Source organism: Micrasema longulum, unplaced genomic scaffold (genome assembly GCF_059751315.1).
Source record: "Micrasema longulum isolate JH-2025_06_02 unplaced genomic scaffold, ASM5975131v1 h1tg000313l, whole genome shotgun sequence".
NCBI lineage: Eukaryota > Metazoa > Arthropoda > Insecta > Trichoptera > Brachycentridae > Micrasema > Micrasema longulum.
In genome coordinates this window covers 268,410-287,851 of record NW_028277517.1, presented here as the reverse complement: position 1 = coordinate 287,851, position 19,442 = coordinate 268,410, and the positions used below count along the sequence as shown (strand labels likewise).

The window sequence follows — 19,442 nt, the reverse complement described above, 5'->3', positions numbered from 1 at the left end:
AGAATGCATTTGATAAAATTAATCACTGCCGGTTCATATTTGGACGTTTTTGAGTAGTTTCGCCCATTTTGAAGTTATAAGTTCCAAAAAATAACTCCTGGGAAACAGTTTTACGTAGAGAAAATTTCCCAACTCTGACGACCTTCGTATAAGTCACCAAAAGTTTGATCCCATAATCATGCATGTGATACCGCTTATTTTAAGGTTAAACAACATCAATTTAATCAAGTCCCCGTAAAAGGATTGTTAATAGGTAGGTACTGCGTTTGACAATTTCAACACCGAGGGTTAGTAACTCCACTGCCCTTTGATAGGAAAGAATAGCACAAAATATTAGTTAGGTCATACCCGGAGACATTAGGCTCCCTGGGATGCCATTCTGAACCACTCTTGCGGCGCGAGAAAACAGTTTTTCTCGCGTATTTTGTATAAAAATACACGAGCTAATACGGCCGCGAGAGCGTTTGGAATACCAGCCGTGGACAATCTGCAAAATTTAATTTACCAATCATTCTGCACATTCTCTTAAAGACGAACATTTCGCAAGTTTCAGTCGCTATAATATGGGGCGCCCCTCAGAACCTCCCATTTCTCAACCCAAGAGCTAACACACTTCAACAGACAAAAATCCACAGATGGAAATACTGAAGGAATATAGATTTTTTAACAAAGGCAGAATGGTGAATGAAATGGCCACCTTACACATTGTGTACGATGACCACATGCACCAGCTAATAACAGGTCATAAGCCCTATAAACGACTAAGCTTCCATATTCTCTTTCCTTAACTGTTCTCTATCTCTGATGTGATATGTTGATTTAATTGATATTTATATGATCAAATAATATCTTTTGTTACAAAAGATATGGCAGAATTTATAGTTTGTATTTGTTTTTGACTCTAATAATGTCAACATGCCTATTCCCAAGATAATTACTAATATCGTTTCTGGTTCATCTTGGACATTATAAGTTTCAAAAACTAAAATGAAAATGATCACATTAAAAGTTTTGAAGAATCCAGGGACAAGAAGATAATATAGCATGTGAACAAATGAAGCAGTCTAGAAGCGATTGGATAGAAATAAATTCAGATCACAGTCCATTAACCAGGACACAATTTCGAAACGAAAACATCAGAATCCTTGAGATTTTCGAACCAGATCAGGAAAAGCAGGCTTAATAGGAAAATAAGAGAAGAAAACTGTCAAATAAACTACTTAACTAATCCTTCGCACTGGAGTATCCTTTATTTACGCCGGGGATGCTAGTTTTTACCCCCTGTTGATGGCGAAATTAGGACGTCGATTATTTGGATTTATTATTCTCGCAAGGACCAGGATAGGTACCATTAATAAGTTATGTATTTTGAGAAAAATACTTTGAGCGGCTAAAAAAGTTAAAATTATTATTGTTTGGCCTCTTTTATCTTAACGTGGAGATTTTTACGTAAAATAAAGGTGTCGATTAAGATAGATGGAGGAAGGATACTTGTATGGGAATTTGTGCAAGGTCTTTGAATTTTCGGAGTTTTGAACAAACACAAAAAAAAACTGAGGGTAGACACGAATATTTTTTTATTTATTTATTTGTTTATTCATGCATTTTATATTTCTTACATTTTTTTAGTAGACTGTGCCCAGAACTATGAACAATATAAAAGCAAAAGGTAGGTAGGTAGATTTTTATTTATTTATTTTAAAGAAACAAACAGTCGACAATGATATAGTAACATTAAAAAAAATACAGTTTAAAGACAGACCAGCCAAATTACTAAATTCTTATTTGGTTCTTACCATACATATTATTAAATTGTGTTACAACAAAAGGGTGTGTTTATGTGTATTTGTATGAGAGTAAGTGTAGGTGTGTGTTTATGTGTATTAGTGTAGGAGTAAGTGTGAGCATCATTAAATAGTAAGTGGGATCGTATCGCAGCCAGAAATAAGGAGTGTTAATTTATTTTTAAATAAATTAAGAGGCATGTAAAATATATCTATAGATGAAAAAAAGCATTATAGTTAAAGCAAGAACGATAGAGGAAAGAGTGTTGTGCATAGTTAGTGCTACATATTGGCAGATGGAACAAATACTTATTTCTTGTCACGTGAAAGGGGACATTGAGATTAATTTTGGAGAGTAGGTTGAAATAGTCAACTTTTTTATTCAATAATTTATGTAAATAGCATAATTCAGATATAGTGCGTCTATTTTCAAGGGTAAAAATCCATTTTGTTTGGCAGATTGACTGTAAGTACAAAGCGTTTTATTGTTTTTATAATCTAGGTATTTAAAAAAAATTCGTTGAACATTTTCAATCCTTTCTATGTTTGTTATGTATTGCGGGCTTCACACAACGGATGCAAAAAATAAGAATATATAAAACAATGATCAATCAAGGGCAATAAAAATTGGAAGATCTTTCCTTTGAAAATGCTTACGGAGCTTCTAAAGATTTTTATTTTAATTATTTGGGATTTCAATAGTAATACAAACAATAAATATAGTACAAACAAAAAAAATTAAAATAAAACCAATGAAAGATATCTACAGAAATAATATTATACCTAATTTAATATAAACAAATATAGAATGAGAGTGTGGGTGTGTGCATGAGGGTGAGAGGGTGTATGAGGGTATTTGTATAGTAAAGTATAAGTATTTGTAAACATAAAATTGAAACAATGTTTTGAATATGTCCAAATTTTTGTAGACGTGACTGGGTTCAAACCCCTAGGGAGCTGTTCATATTAACATATTTGAACAGAGATGGAAAACATTCTACAGGGCTTACGACCTGTCATGGCTGGTTTAAGTGGTCACTTTACACACTGTATAACATTCGCAGTTTTGCCTATATTTGAACATCTATATTCCTTCAATTTTCCCATCTGTTGATGTTTGTGAAGTTAAAGAGCTGAAACCTTTATTGATGCGGATGAGATTCATCCGATTGAATTATTTCACCTACGTACTAGGCAACGCCAGAAAATATATTTCAATTTTTATACTTCTTTTTTGACCACGTGGTCAACCATGGTCAATTTGTCCAAATCTTGTAGACATGACTGGATTCAACCCCCTAGAGAGCTGTTAATATTAGGGCTGTAAATGAAAAAATATATATTTATTGAACTTTTTGTACATAATGTTAATTGTAAATTGGCGGGTTTGTTGCCATTTGGCAATTTCTTCCAACCAAACAAACAAAAACTTCTTAACACTAAATGCCAAGAAATGCAATATAATACATTTCGAAACACAAAAGAAGAACCATAACATGAACATAAAAATAAACAACGAAACTCTTAAAGAACTAGAACATGTGACTTACCTAGGACTCACAATGGACAGACAATTAAAATGGACAAAACACATAGACGGACTCACTAAAGTAATGGCATCACTACATAGCCTCTTCTACAAAATTAAAGATTTTATACCAAGAAAGGAAAAAAATATGATGTACGAAGCCTATGTCAAAAGTAAATTGAGTTACATGATCGCCTTCTGGGGAACTGGCAACAAGACAGACATAACAAGAATACAAAGACAACAAAATAAAATTCTTAAACTAACATACAACCTACCCTACCTGACCTCTACGACTGAACTGTACAAAAAAACACACCAGTTTGACATAAACTACTTGACTAAAATTCAGACCTTAAAAATTGTGCACAAAATAACACTGGGAAACATACAAGACGACGACATAATATTAGTCAAAAATGCTGACATATACAAATATAACACCAGACAACAACAACACTATCAAATTGAAAAAGCAAAGACAAACACAGGACAGTCAAAAATACTACATAATGGACTTAAACACTACAACGACCTACCTTACTACTTGAAAACTTTTACTGGAGACAAATTAAAAATCAATCTGAAAAAGCACATGATGACTGAACTAACTAGACTAGACGAGACATAAAATGACAAGACAATATTAAATTTCTAATGTAACCCGGATTTTTAAAATTGTAAATAAATTTTAAAAAAACCAGTAAAATAAAAGTTCTATTTTTATAATTCCAGTTACAAAACATATTCAATAGAAAATAAAAATAATAAAGCTAGAGATGTATAAAAATATAACTAAATGTATTTGTCCGTAAATTATCTTAAATCAATACCATTAATCAATAGGAAAAGGAAAAAAGAGGAAAGAGGAAAGGAGGAGAGAAAGGAGATGTTTCTTCAGACGTGATTTAAACAGAGATACTGTAGTGATATCTTTGGTGGTGGATGGGAGACGATTCCACAGTCGAGCCCCATGGACACTGTATGAGTTAGAAAAGAAAGAGGTTAATATTATTTCAGCTTCGTGGTGTAATGGTCAATCTGTTTGCCTACCATGTAAGAGGTCTTGGATTCGATTCCCGATACAGTTGATATGAATTAATAATTTAAAAGGGTGTTTTTACACTGGAATGTTTCATAGTTTCTGAACTGGTATCTGAAGCGTAAGACCGATAATCTTACCTTCATAAAACAAAAATGATCAAAATACGCAGCGATTGGTGTACCAATGCAGTGCCCTATGCATCTTAGGTGCGCAAAAAGAGTCATGAAAATATTAGAGCTGTTATTATTAAGGTCATAATCCCTGTAGATATCTAGACCTCTATATTCCTTTTTCTCTTAAATGTTTTTCATCTCTGTTGTAATACGTAAATAAAATTGCAAGATAAAGAAATCGTAAAAACGATAAAGTTCAGCCCTATGGTAAATTAGATATAAATATGTATTATTACGCACGGTAAAATTTAAAACGTTAAGTTGTACGGTGAAATTTCTGGAAAATGTACGAAAAAAAACGACAGAAGAGCCCTCAACACACCTTACCACTCCACAACAATGTTATCAGACAGACAGACCAGTAGCTCAATCACAAATCACTATCGAAGTGCTTAAAAACATGCTAAGCATTTGATCGATCACAATGAACAATAATGAACATGCCTAAGTTATCGCAGTTATAAGTCAACGCGTGTGTAATCTCTAAGTCAACGGCCGTGTCGGTTTGTTTTTTGTTTTCCTCGTAACCAAATACGGTTCATTGGCGAAAAATCGGCGTTTACTATAAAAAATAATACAATATATTGCATTTGCAAAAAAGTAAGAAGTATCTGATACAAAAAATCAAAATTAAATTACAATTACCATGGCGATTGCTATATGCTTAAAAAGCTTCATTGCTTAAAAAGACAAGTATATGAATCGTGCATATTGCCGGTGACAACATACGGACTAGAAACCATGTCTGTAACACAAAGAAGAAGCCAGAAATTAAAATGCACGCAACGATCCATGGAAAGACGGATGCTCGGTGTATGTCTAAGAGACAGCGTAAGAAATGAAGAAATAAGGCGCCGAACCGGAGTTGTGGATATCATGGATTGTGCAGCGAAATTGAAATGGCAATGGGCAGGACACTTGGCGAGACAAAATGATGGCAGGTGGACACCCAGAATAATAAAGTGGAGACCGTGGGCAAACAAAAGAAGTGTTGGAAGGCCAAAAAGATGGGTGGACGACATTGCCTCTATTGCCGGTAAAACGTGGATGATGAAAACGGGTGATAGGAAGGAATGGAGACGTTTGGAAGAGGCCGCCATCCGCCACCCGGCAGTGGAGGAAATAAGGTTGAAGAAGAAGAAAGAATATGGCGAATGGTTTTTCTTGACATATGGCTTGCCAACCGCCGGATAAATGCAATAAATAGCATGATAAATAATAAATAAATAAACTTATAATATAAGAAGTCAAACACTGATTTGAGTTTACTAAACAATGGCCTAACAAGGCGAAACAATTGTCACGAAATTTTTGTTTTTATATTTGTAAAAATAAAATGAAGTCAACAATATTTTGAGTTTGTCCGAATTTTTGTAGACAAGGACTGGATTCAACTCCCTGGGGAGCTGTTTGTATTAACATATTACAACAGAGGTGAAGAACATTTAAGAAAAGGTAATATAGAAGTCTAGGCATCTACAGGGCTTATGACCTGTCAATGACTGGTTTAAGTGGCCACTTTACACACTGTGTAAAATGGTGAATGCACCATTCTGCCTATATTTGAACATCTATATTCTTTCAATTCTTTCATCTGCTCTTTAACTTCACAAACATCAACAGATGAAAGAATTGAAGGAATATAGATGTTCAAATATAGGCAGAATGGTGAATGTTACACAGTGTGTAAAGTGGCCACTTAAACCAGCCATTGACAGGTCATAAGCCCTGTAGATGCCTAGACTTCTATATTACCTTTTCTTAAGTGTTCTTCATCTCTGTTGTAATATGTTAATAAAATGAAGTGTTCAGTAGACTCAAATCAGTGTTTGATTTCTAATATTATAAGTTTAAATATGGAGTTCTACAAATTAAACACCAAATCAATCAATAAATAAATAAACAAAAATAGCAGTTTTGGAATATTTACGCGGGTGAAATTCAAATATGTGAACGAGCAGCAGGATTATGCGTCGCGAAACGTAAATATTTTGACATTTAATATTAGGTATCACGGATGTTCCATTGTGCTCGCGAATACGATAAACAACCACGGTGAAAATTGTAAACACGTCGTTTTTTAGCACGTCAATAGTTTTTTGTGATTGAGCTACTGACGTCAACACAACACACGAGAACAGTGTAATCCTATCGTTGTGTACACGGATTAAAACGATTTAATGTACATTCCCGAAAATTCATACAACCCGTTTAAAATAATGTTTCATGCAGGGAGGGACATCACATAATAAAGGTAAATAATTTATGTATGACAGCCAAAAGGATTTGTGTAGAAATGAAGTGGTTCGCTGGAGTCGGAGCACAATGGGACAATAAAGGAAATAATATGCTGATCTCCTGAACACGGGACATAGATAGAAGAAGAAGAAGCAGAAGAACGGTCGTGAACCAGCTATTGAAGTTCCGTTCATTCAATGGATTCCCTAAAGACGTAGCAAATAATAATTGTCAGGGTATTTTAAGGGAAGTGCGTGGAAAGCTAACTCTACGCTGGTGCTGACGCAAAATGGAGAGGAACAATGACGTATAATTAATAAAATAAAATAAAATAAAAATAATAAATTCTTAATGTAGGTACATAAATTTTAAACTTGGAATTAGTAATAAATTTTTAAATTACGACTTTTTATTAAAAACATTAAATTTAATAATATTTTAAGTTTGACGAAATTTTGGGGAGCTTTTAACTTTAACATATTAAAACAGAGATTGAAGAACATTTTAGAGAAGGTAATATAGAAGTCTAGGCATCTACAGGGCTTATGCCCACTCATTGGCTGGTTTCAGTGGCCACTTTACACACTTTGTAACATTCACAATTCTGCCCATATTTGAACATCTATATTCCTTCAATTATTTTATCTGTTGATGTTTGTGAAGTTAAAGAGCTGAAACCTTTATTTATGCGGGTGAGATTCATATAATTGAATTATTTCACCTACATACTAGGCAACACCTAAAATGTTATTTTTTTAATTTCTATTCTTGCCCATGAGGAAAAGGAAGTAATGTTCGACGGTCTGACGGATGTTATTAGACCAGTCTAGAATCCTGATTTAGATAAAAACTGAAGAAATTTCAGATTATTTACTCCGTTAGCTCTCGGATTAAGAAATGGGAAATTCTCAGGGGTACCCCATATTATGGTGACCGATACTTGTGAAATAGCGAAAAATCACATAATACGCGCATAGATAAAAATTTATGAAATAGATTTAGAAAAATTAATTTTATTTTTTAAATCAATATGGATATTGTGGAGAAAGGTTTTCTTATAACTTTAAAAGGTAAATTATAAAAAAATATTTCACGAGAAAAACGCGACATGTTTGGCATTGATAATTGTGACGATGTTCTATAAAAATTTAAACGGTTAGATACAAAGTTGAAAAATAACATAAAACGTGACGTATTAGAGGCGTGGCCGGTAACCGTTTTTGCGGGAATTCAAAACTAGAAATTTTAAAGCATTTTTTATGCTACTAACAAATAGCGAAAAAAAAAACTTTACTCGACAGTATTTCATAGACCCTTAATACTTGAAAAATGAGAAAAAAATGTATTAAAACGACATTTTTCTACTCTTGTCTTTGAGAGAATAATATGCAGAACGGATAATAGTTATCTAATTTGACGTTATTAAATTAATAAAAATACTATAACGGACACAGACTTTTGTAAGTAAATTGAATAAAAATAAACACAATTTTTGCTATCATTCGTGTTTGCAATATGGTCATGAGGATGAATGAAAATTTGTACAGTAAAATTCAGTTAAAATCGCCATATATGAACTTGAAAGATTAAAAAAACAAAAAGTAACTCGTTAATTGACAAAAAACATTTTGTTTTTGTATGACCCACGACCTTTAAAACGGTTTTTAGGGTATGTGAAGGGAGTATTTTCACTGTAATGCATCTAACGCGTAAGTCTGATCTCTTTTCTTTGACGAATCAGTAGATCGAGATATGTTACGTTCGGTTTACCGATGTAGTGCAATTATGTCAAATCAGACTCCCCAAAACAAGAATCCAGGCAACTCAAAACCATCTGTATCATAAAGGACTTAAGATGTTTAATGAGTTGTCTGCGGAGATAAGGGATGCTGGGTTTATAGCATCGTTTCGTGGGATGGCGATGACTTTTGTTAAAAACAAACATCCATATGGGTAAAGTGTCATCGGAGAGTGTCTGGATTTTATAACAATGTTTTGTTTTTGAAATTATTTATATATATATATATATTGTTTATTAGTTAAGGTATAACTAGATGTTGAAATTTTATTTGTACAACTATCTAAAATAAATTAAGTTTCGCATTGTAAATAAATTGTCTATGTTTTATGAATGTATGTATGTGTATGCGCATGGGTGTATGTACATGCGTGTGTATGTATATGTGTATATATATGTGTGTATATATATGTGTGTATATATATGTGTATATGTATTATGTATATGCATCAAAATGTGTATACGAAAAAGTTTGTATTTTCTCAGTCTGTGCTTTCTATCAACATGTAAATTATTATCATGTATTAAAATGTAATTGCCTAGCTTGGAACGGGGTATGTACCCTTGTTAGCTGGGCAAAGTAAACATAAAATTGTATATATGATCAAATGTGTAAATAAATAAATAAATAAAATAAATAAATACAAAACAATACATATCAAATAGATATTAAACTTTTTCTAAAAATTAAATTTTTTTTCGAAAGTACTCATATAACATTTTAAACCATTTCGCGTTAACTTACTGAGCCTCCATAGAAAGAAAAGTCATAACAGAAGGAAGTAAATTTTGAAATACAACTTGAATGAAATATTAATATTAGTCTTAAACAAGCAGGTGTGGGGGAGGGGGGGTACACAGAGAGAGGGGGTTGTCACGGTCCGCGGAGAGGGGACGGAAGGGGGCAGAAAAGAAATATGACAAAGAGGAATTAGATTGAAGAAAATAAATTATTTAAAATATTTCGATGTCATTCTTGATAAGGGTCAAACGTTCTCAAACAAGCCAATTTGGAAATTAAATATTTTATTCCTACGTAAAGATAAATTCGGCTACAAAATTCTAATGAAGATAAAATAAAATCGTTATAAATTTTAAAATAATTTAAGTACGCGATAACCTAATGGAATACATTTTTGAAGATTATTTTCTCATTGTGTATGTATGTATACAGAACATGTTTTCATTCATTTTACATTTATTTTTATTTTTGTTTATTACATTTTTTTATTTGCATTTTCAATAGATAAACATAAGTTATAAATACAAAATACACCATTACATAAACACATAAAAAATTCTTCAAAAGCATGTAGACATAAAAAAGTCATAAAAGTTATGTACACATATTTAATAACACGTAGTGAAATACTGCAGTTTCAAACGACCTTTCTTATCGATATTTTATGTGAATCTTTCCAGGACTTGAGCCCGGGGTCTTTGGCATGACAAATGACTACGTCACTACAAGATGGGCATATTGTTTCTCGATTTTCTTGTTCAGAATTTGTATCCGAGAGTAGTAATCGAATCTGGTTCTATTTCAAAGTTTCTGGCTTCATTTCACAAACAGAAACGTAATCTTCATCCGTCAGGACACGACAAAAATAAGCAAGGCAAATGATAAAATATGTTCAATGTAGCTTATTTATTTTCCTGTTCATTAAAATTATTATTTTAAACATTTAATTTATTTTATATTATATTTTATAAAGACAACAGACTACACGCAAACATATTATCAAAACAGCAAGTAAGGATTAAAATTCTTAGGAATAAAAATGTAATTTTACTTGTATTCCTGTTAGAGCCAAAATTTGTTTACTAAAGTCTGTTCATTATTACAAGAATTTCCAAATGAACAAACCAGCCGCGTGATGTCCGACGGAGAATAGCCTATTTCACACATATCTTCTTAATCTAAAGGACACGGTAAAATTATTGTGGATTGACATTTGTTAGATTCGTTTGTACCTATTTAAATTTGATACTATTTGTATTTTTTGTTTTTTTTTAATAAAACTCCATAGTTAATTTTTTTTTTAATGTAAAAAAAACGCCTCGGTTAATGTATTATTAAAAAATATATATTAGCGTTCTTGCAATTTACCCAAATATTTGAATTTTGGTGACTATTTTCATCATCATAATTCACTTTTGGCACCTAATGGTGCATAGGTCACTGCATTGGTACATTAATCGCAGCGTATCTTGATCATCTTTTTTACATGAAGGTAAGATGATCAGTCTTTCACTTCAGGCACCAGTCCAGGGACTATGAAATATTTAAGTGAAAAAACACTTTTTAAATAAATATTTCATGTCAACCATGCCGGGAATCGAACCCAAGACCTCTTGCATGGTAGGCATACGCGCTGACCTCTACACCACGAGGCCGACTTGTAAATAACTCACTATTAGAAAATGGAAATCAAGTTGGGGTAGAGCGGGGTTCGAACCTCGGACCTCTGATCCGTGAGTCCGCAACACTAGCTATAGAACCATAACCCGATTCAAAGTTCAAAAGGTGTTTAAATCAAATTTTTATTTAAATTAAATTAAAAAAAATAATAAATTAAAAATAAACTTAAAGTAAATGAAAAGAAATTTTTTGAACTCGTGTAAAAACTGCATTAAAAGTTAATAAGTATGAAGTTATTATTATTTTATGTTTTTTTCTTTATATATTCTATGTTTTTTTTTCATATATACTCGTTTATTCAAAATTATATAAACTCTTACAAATAAACAACTACAACAGTGTAAGTCACTCTTAAAGCACAAGAGTTATTAACTTTTTCTGGAGAGTTACAGTGATAACATTTACTATATGCATAAAAGTAGATCTGTATAGACGTATAAAAAAACATGTACCCTTAACGAAATTTATTAAACAAAAAAAAATTAAAAATTATTTTTTTATTAGAATTGTTTTTTGGGTTATCATGAGCGGTCCATAGATTGCCTGAACACAACCACCCCATCATATTATACTATATGTTACCACTGATTGGAAGAGTGCAAAATACACAGAATGAGAAGTTCTGTGGTCTAAACATATTTCTCGTGTTGTAGAATACATTTATTAGTTTTCCTAATCTATCAGTTGTTGTGTCAATGTGAAATTTCCAGCGAAGATGTTGGTCAATGACTACTCCAAAATATTTTATGTTTTCTGTCTGATTTATATGTGTCCTTAATGAAATCCTGTGAAATTAATTAAAAAAAATTAAAAAATAGCGAGTACTCTCAGATAAAAATCCTGCAAGAGGAAATCTACTGGAGATTAGTCGGTCTCACGGTGTACTGGTTATTGCGTTTGCCAGGCATTAAATAAATAAATAAAATAAATGTCGATTAACCGCATTGTATTTTATCATGCGATGTTGATTTTCGCCGGGGTGTAAAATGGGCCAATCACGCAATATCACGCAGTGGGCTCGTGGTTTGCACGTGCACAGCGGTCCAGTCTCCGTGAATGTATGGTAGGTATGTCCTAACCGCCAAAACACGGTGCGTGAGTGTGTGAGAGAGAGTTGAGAGAGAAAAAGAAGGTGAGGGTGGGTGTGTGTGTGTGTGTATGAGAGAGAGAGTATGATAAAAACTGTAATGATGTAAGTGGATATAATTGCGGTTTAGAAAGTCAAAAGACTATTATTTTCAAAAGATGTTATCTCTGCCACATTTTACTAAACTCTTCTAGTAAGATGTCAATGTCGAGAGTATCTTTTTGATTGTATAGGGTTAGGTAACATACTACGTATTTATTTTCGTGAACCCTTTTATTCTGGGTGTTTATTCAAACTATACTTTATTTGCTTACGAATTTAAAAAAGGCGACTATATTTTTTGTCAACTTTAGTTGGATTATTAACTTAAAGACAAAATTAACTTAAGGATTATAATCCTTCTGCTCATGTTGAAAGTCGGCATTACATGATAATGTTCGCTTTTAGTTTAAAATCTAGCTTCTGGCTGGTTTGTTTGTTTTTAAGAGAATTCCTCGCGTCCTTCTTAATGACATTTTATGAAAGTTTTGAATACATTTAAATAAAATGAAATTTTGTTGCCCAAAGCAACAGTGATATATCTGAGGGCATAAAAGCAAACTTAGAAATCTCTTACAAAAACAGAAAAATAGTTATTGATGCCAAAATAAACTATGCATAAAAACCTTCCGATAATGGCATTATTCTATTGTTATCTCCAGTAACACAGTTTTGTATTATTTAATTCTGTCTTATTATTGAAGTAAAGTATAAATCAGAGATAGTCTTTTAACAAATAATAAAAAAACAAAACACTGAACTTTCCAACTATAAAATTTTTAAAGAATACGATTTTTTTTACATAGCTCAAACCCTTAAAAAATTTCAACATCCACAAGTGTTAACTTAGGTGTGAAAGGATTAACTCATACATATTCCATACCAGTCTCGAAGATGTCGCGAAAGCGATGAAACCGGTTACTGGATATTCCAAATTTGCAGAATAAAGTATCACTCGTCTTATACTTATATAATAAATCATACATATTTTTTTGAAAAATTACAGCTTATTAAGAAAAAAATATTCAGATAACAATAAAAATAAAACTGAATTGATCGACCTCAATGAAGCAAAACATAACAATAAATAAAATAGGCCAATTCAACGTCCAGCCCTTGGATTAGGGTACTTAAAGAAAATTCTTACAACATTTCGCAGTGAAAAGAATTTCGAGAATTGAATTTTCGCGTATTGTGATTAAAGGAAAAATTCTTTGATGCCAAAGCAAAGGATTTACCATCCCACTTTAGCAGAAGCAATTTCGGATATTATAGAAATAAAATATTATCTTTTCATCGACTCAATATTGCCATTCCACGTTCCATCAGCTAATACCCCCTGACGGCCATAAATACGAATACAAAATAAATTCACCCTAGCTAAGTTGTTAAACATAATATAACCATATTACTAATTAGCGATCGTTTTTAAAATTGAGTACAATTAAAAAGAAAAAATAAATTAAACACTTGCACCACACACGAGTTGAAATAATAATCAAATTACAATAATTAGTTTGTTGGTAATCTTCAGCCAATTGTTGACAAACTGCAGGAAAACCCCGCTCATCGAGGTCTTAATATTACGACCAAAAAGACCCAGATTATGTGCAACAAATCCAGTCCTGACCCTAATCAGCTTACCTATAATGACAGGCAGAGGACCAAAAAAGTTGACCGCTTTACATATATAGAAGTTTATATTTTGTTTGAATTTTTTTTAGAATAATGTTCCCTCACTGGGGTGTCCCGTACCGGGGGAAATATTTTACAACAAGTATAGTGAAACATGCCTTAAATAAGTTATTTGACGTAGTTAACATAATAAGAAAAGAAAAACGTAATTAATCTAACTAACCCAATTATCATCGTAAACAAAATAAGCAATATAAACTAAAATAATCATTAAAAACATGACAAATTCATATAAATTTGCAATATTTGAGTTTGTCCAAATGTTCGTAGACAAAAGATTGGATTTCACCCCCTCGGGAGTCGTTAAGATTAACAAATTGCAACAGGGATGGAGAATACCTTAAATAAAGGAATATAGAAGTCTAGGCATTTACAGGGCTTATGACCTGTTATTGGCTTGTTTAAGTGGCCACTTTACACCCTTTGTAACATTCACCATTTTGCCAATATTTGAACATCCATATTTCTTCAATTCTTTCATTTTTTGATTTTAGTGAAGTGGAAGAGCTGAAACCTTTATTGTTGTGAAGGATTCCAGCCAATGACAGTTCATAAGCCCTGTAAATGCCTAGACTTCCATATTCCCGTATTTAAGGTTTTCTCCATCCATGTTGTAATTTGTTAATCTTAATGACTCCCGAAGGGGTGAAATCCAGTCTTTTGTCTGCGAACATTTCGACAAAATCAAATATTGCAATGAAACCAACTGGTCCAAGAGGGAGTTTGAAAAATTGAAAAATTGTTTTCAGGCGTTGCCTAGTATGTGAAATAATTCAGTCAGATGAATCTCTTCGCAACAATAAAGGTTTCAGCTCTTTAACTTAAAATCAACAAATGGAAGAATTGAAGAAATATGGATGTTCAAACATAGGCAAAATGGTGAATGTTACACAGTGTGTAAAGTGGCCACTTAAAGCAGCCAATGACAGGTCATAAGCCCTGTAAATGCCTAGACTTCCATATTCCCTTATTTAAGGTATTCTCCATCCCTGTTGTAATTTGTAAATCATATAGACTTGTAGACCAAATTTAATAAACGAGACACAATTTTTCACCTACTTGGCTTGATCCACTCATCGATCCGTGCGCAACCCACCTCCACTATCCATTTCTTAATAGCAATTTTATATTGTGAGTACTTACTTATTGTCCTTATTAACAATGGGAGTAGATTGTACACTTTGACTGAGTAGTAGGCCAATCCTTTCTGACCGAAGGTTGTATTAATTTTTAATTGATTTTTGCAGCATCAGGGTGGAGTATCTAGTAACTCTTGAATTTGTAAAATGAGTTATGGAAAGTAAATAATAATGTTTGTGTGCGTACAGTAACAGAAATTTTACATAAAGTTGTTTAACAGATGTTACATTAAGATTTACGAATATACCGAGGGAGCTACTTTTGATTGGGACTCTTATTTTTTATTAAAGCTTTTTGTGCAATTATTATTTGTTTGATCAATGTAAAACTGAGGTTGGTGCCATGGTGGGTGGTTTACATACCTGGGCCTCAATTGTGAACGCTTTCTTCATCTGTATATATCGAGACGGTTTACTGAACTTTTTAACTATCTGTATCTTCCTCTGAATGTTCTACCTACTTGCTATATCGACATCATTTGATCGAAACGAACCAATGAATGACCGCAAAAATTAGTCCGCGTTCCTTACTTCAGTTACGTTTAAAATAATTCTCATTTATATTTTAAATAAGCTTCTGTGATAGAAAGTTCCCACTTCAAAGCGATTAACAACTCCAATAAACCTCAATTCAAGCAAAAAATGCTCGCTTGAATATGATTTTTAAAAGACTTTTGACACTTGCCAAGACGATATGCTTAACGATAGTTTGTATTTATCTACCGAGCGACTACAAAGCCAGCACCTTTAACGTTTCGATAGTGTAGATAGTAAAACAGACGTAAAAAGTTCATTTTTCTCAACATTTAAAATTTATCAACAATATTTTGAGTTATACCATATCAAATCGTATTAAATGTCTGAACTCAAAAACATTATTTTCTTACTCATGGTACCCTTGACGGGGGGAAGCGACGGCTTCCACTGAAGTATTTCATTGTACCCAGACTGGCACTTGAAGCGTAAGACCGATTAGTTTACCATCCTGAAACAGAGGATCGAGATACGCTCCATTTGATTGATGACGCAGTGCCCTTATGCTCCAATGACGCAGTGCCCTATGAACAACCGGGTGCCGATGGGGGTTTGATGTCTTTGGGAGTATTGTTCTGTTCCCTTCCAACATTTGTTAATATTCTGTTTTTGTTTCCAACTTGCATATATCACATTTTGTGAAAAAAACTCCCTCGAGTTACTGTGAGGTAACCTGAGGTTAGGAAATGATAGCGTGATAATCGCTGTCCCTTTAATTTTATTGAAATTATATGTTCTTATATACATATTCTTATAAATAGAAAATAATATTTATTTCAGTGCCTGTAATATGTTCAGTTGAATAGGAAATTATTAAATAATAATTTAAATCGTATTAGCAATAGATCCGATAGTGTACTGTCAGTTCCAAGATGCAGAACTAAGTTCGCACAGAGGCCACTCCTTGCATGTTAGTCCAAGATCCTTCAATCTTCTAACTAAGGAATTACAAAACATTAAATCACCTGTACAGTTTAAAGTAGGTTTGAGGTCTTGGATTAGCATGGAAGGAACAGTAAGACACCTTTTTAAAAAAAATAAATTTAAAAAAAAAATGCACACTGTAAATAAATCCTGTTTTCGTAATTATCAGCATATGTTAATTTTGTTGATCTTTTCTTTTTCTTTTCTTTTCTTTTCTTTTCTTTTTTTTTCTTTTCTTTTCTTTTCTTTTCTTTTTATAGTCATGTCATACCATATTTTTATGCAATAAACTTATTAATAATTAAAAAATGAATGGCCCACGCTCAGACGCTGAAGTCTTTGTGGGCATTATTTACAATTTATGTTATAGCTTAATTTGAAGATGTATTTTTTTAAAGTGTAATTTTGTCATTAAAATTCTATGTAAATATATGTATGGAAAAATAAACGAGTAAAAAATATATATGTATATATATATTCATAGAACACACAAAAAAAAAGTTATATTTTTAATAAAATATAAAATAATATAACTTAACGCAAATACAGCGTTAAAGTGGATAATACAATACTTTTAAAGTGGGAATAAAGATTATTTGATTATACTCTTAATGATGGCAAGAAAATTGGAAATCTAAAGTGGTCTACGATTGAAAAATATATTAAGAAATTTCGTTCCATCTGATAGAAAAGCGATGTAGCTTAAACTTTGGAAAAGCTTTTAACGGTAACAGGATTAAAAATCTATCTTAATAAAAATGTTAACCTTTATAGATATACATAACGTAATATGTATTGTCGTGAGACGTGGTAATATGTGCTATAGTGTAAGTAGATTGAAACTGTAAGCCATCGATAACAAATAGATGCTAGATATTTATCGATGCTTGTCGACAAATTTTACTTGAATAAAAAATAAAATTGATCTATTTTGTTTTATTTAGCGTATGGCAGGAAACAAAAAAACATGAAAATGAGAAAAAAACGTGGTCCAGATCAACTAGTACCAAACAATCCCAGCTTTAAGATATCTCCTGTAGCTCAATCACAAATGACTATCGACGTCCTTAAAAACATGCTAAGCATTTGGGCGATCACACTGAACAATAATGAACATGCTTATCGTAGTTCATTATTGTTCAGTAGTTCATTATTGTTCAGTTATCGCAGTCATAAGTCAACGCGTGTGTAATCTCAAAGTCAACGATCGTATCGGTTTGTTTTTTGTTTTTCTCATCAATCCTGGTGTTATATTTTTGTGCAACAACTATGGTGATGATGTGTAGTGGGTCTTGCATGTTGTTTTAATAGGTGTCTTGAGGAAGAGACGGGTACGTCTCGAAACTGATAGACATAAAAAAGTCGGTAAGTTGTTAACAGAATATCCTCGGATTTTACTAATGTCCGTATAATCAAAACTCTTTATTGTTCGACTGTTCGCCCTCTTCTAGAATATGCCTCCGTGGTCTGGTCTCCATTCTATGTCGATCGCATAAATCACATTGAATCAGTCCAACATCGCTTGCTTCGAAAAGTAGACTAGAGAGAGAAAATTATTTTTATGCTGATATAGAGTCAATGTTTGATATTTTTAGTCGACAAAAACGTATAACTAATATTGATTCCATATATATGTTCGACATACTAAATGGTAAAATCGATGTTCTATCTTTACTGGGACAAGTAAAATTCAATATTCCGACTCGTAGGTTGAGAAACAATGAAGTACTGTTCATCGATCAGCATGGAACAAACTATGGCCTTAATTCTCAAATGACCCGTCTTTGTCGTATTGTTAACTCAAGACAAGATCTGGACTTTTTTGGTTTAAGTTTACAACGATTTAAACGAGCACTAAATAAATAGTCCAGCTCTTGCGTCGATGTCCCTTATGTTTGTCAATGCTTCTTTTCTTTTTTTAAAATGTTTTTAACTATTCTTTTATTGTTATATTTAAACCCTATGAATGAGGAATTCCACTGTTTTCTATTTTTTTTCTATAAGCGTACTATTTAACTAAGCAAATATACATATATATATATTGTGCGTTATTTACAAAGATATGATTTTTTAAAGTTACATTTATCAAATACCGCGCCAAATAACTGTAATCAGTGTGTCACTTTTCAGTAGTGACATCATGAAACGGTTGGCGTTCTTACTTTCACTGACCGCGGTAAGTTGTATTTCTCAAGCCAATAACAAAACTGACAAGAATCTATGGAATATTGTTTTGATTACTTCATTTCGTTGATCGTTATTTGCTCATTTCTATGTAATGGTTGTTTTTACGAACGTTTCGATTTAGAAAAACCTAGGAAGTTGACATAATCTCTTGTTGAAATGTCAAATTATACAAATTATACTATTTTTTTTCTATGGTCAAAACGTTCCTTACAAGGTGCGGGGGCTTTAAAGCGGAAACCGGAAATACTACACGTAGATATAAGGAGTGACGTCATTATTCACAATTGTAAAATGAATACTATTTTTAACATTTTTTATTTATTTTTGCGTGCGTTTTTGAGATATTTCATCCTACTCCAAAATTTTTCAATATTCACGTGTACACGAAAACATTTTGGAAATTGAATATCGGGTTGGGCTGGAATTCCTCATTGTATACATGAACAATGTCCGTTAGTAAATAAATAAACAAATATTTAATAACATTATTAAGCATGATAACAATAAATAAAGAAATGAAAAACAGTGGGATATTTAATCTGCCGATTGGCGTGATGGAAGTTTGAGATACATAGCACGCATTTCATTTATAAAATTTGAATTTACCATATTGATAAGCTTCGATAAATGAATATCTTATCGTCTCCGTGTAATAAGGGCGGCACGGCGCGGCGGCGGCGTTAGGTAAAGCCGTTCGCCCTTGAAGTATGGGATAGGACAATAATTAATCAGAAAAGGGTTAACCGAACTTCTAATCTGGAATTTCTCAAACAAAGAGATTGTCGCTTAGCGTTATATTGAAAACACCGAATAAAACTTACTTATCGGACGCGTTTGGGGCAGAGAAAT

The 19,442-nt window shown here is 32.5% G+C and overlaps 1 protein-coding gene across 2 annotated transcripts in view; it reads right to left on the bottom strand.

Moving 5' to 3' along the window:
- The window catches only part of LOC148282571 (uncharacterized), a 270,146-nt gene that overhangs the window by 22,218 nt on the left and 228,486 nt on the right, over window positions 1–19,442 (bottom strand). The gene's annotated exons all lie outside the window — the stretch shown is intronic.